The sequence below is a fragment of the Saccostrea cucullata genome, unplaced genomic scaffold (genome assembly GCF_032062105.1).
Source record: "Saccostrea cucullata isolate Sc308-1 unplaced genomic scaffold, CSIRO_AGI_Scuc_v1 ctg7254, whole genome shotgun sequence".
Taxonomy (NCBI): domain Eukaryota; kingdom Metazoa; phylum Mollusca; class Bivalvia; order Ostreida; family Ostreidae; genus Saccostrea; species Saccostrea cuccullata.
In genome coordinates, this window is record NW_026927628.1 from 21,859 (window position 1) to 23,328 (window position 1,470).

Sequence of the window (1,470 nt, forward strand, 5' to 3'; positions counted from 1 at the left end):
CATAATAATAGAACAATATGAAAACTCATCTGAGAAAATTGTCGAATTATATCGCAAACTATAGAAAATTAATGAGTTAAATTTTGGATTCCGTATATATGTTTTTGTTGCATTTTTTTCTCCTTCAGCGATATCAAAACAGGGATAATTTTAGGAGACTTTTATAAAATTCAAACACTTTACCAAAAATGTATTGGAAAATTTGAGATAAAGATTTTTGTGAAATACCATAACTACATGACGTCTCTAAATAATAGCAGAGTCCGCGTAATTTTTTAACGGCCCTCGTACATAATTTTTTATTTATGATAACTCATTTAACATTTAATCGTTTAGAACATCAGTAGAGCTTATCACAACTAGACAACACATTAGAACATTTTAAAAAAAATCATTATAGTGTTTTGGGGTGGGGATATGTCTCATGTCATAAGCAGTTTGTTTTCATTTTCTCTACCCCACGCGAAACAGCTCTGATGAAGACTCTGTTTTGAAAAGTGAATTGTTTTAAAAAATAGCTATGCTACGTTTCTTAGTAAATTTTCATCAAACTTCTTAATGTATTATCTTGATTTGAGTTTTAATTATCAGGGCATATGCAGACTTTAACTATTTTGAAAATGATATAATATTGTATAAAATATATTCAAAGTAAATGCTTTGAAACTTAAATAAAACGGACAACAAAAATTATGAAGCATCATGAAAAATTTAACTCATTTAATGGGGATATACTGAAAAGAATTTAATAGGGTTTATTTAGAAAATAAATAACGAGTTATTTTTTCTGATTACAACATTGAAATACTTATAATATTTACACTTTATGCTTTGAAAAGTGATAAAATTAAATTAAAGATTATGTAGCACTATAAAATTTATTTTTTTTATGTGAACGAAGGTAATTTTTCAAAAAATATAATACGTGAATAAAGGCTTTAAAAACTTAAGAGAAGAAATATAAGATAAACCTAAAAATGTTTTGACTACCTTGAATCTATATCTAATATCAAAAGATATATTAGAAATATTGTTTTTTTTTTCTATTTTAATACAGTCTTCTAAATACAAGTATTTTTTGAATACAGGAAAACGGTGTTTAACCCAGGCAAACTCTACTTGTTACCCTTGGGTGATCCTTGTGTGATCCTTGGGTGACCCCTTAAATATTAAGTATGAATATTATATGATAATTATATTGTTGATTCAGCATAAAGATATTCGGGAACACACCATTGTAGTCATGTAAAGATTATTTAAAAATAAAACTGCCTCATACAAATATAAAATTTTCTGTCTATAACTATATTTAATAATAAAAAAAAATTCCATCCTCTATAGATATCCACCTAACCAAAGGATCACTTCATTATAAATAGGGATCTGACCTATAAGACCGGGCTTGGTTTTTTCTCTACAAAAGGCTTGTCGATTTCCGTTCCGATTAATGACATTAGGCTAAATAGATAT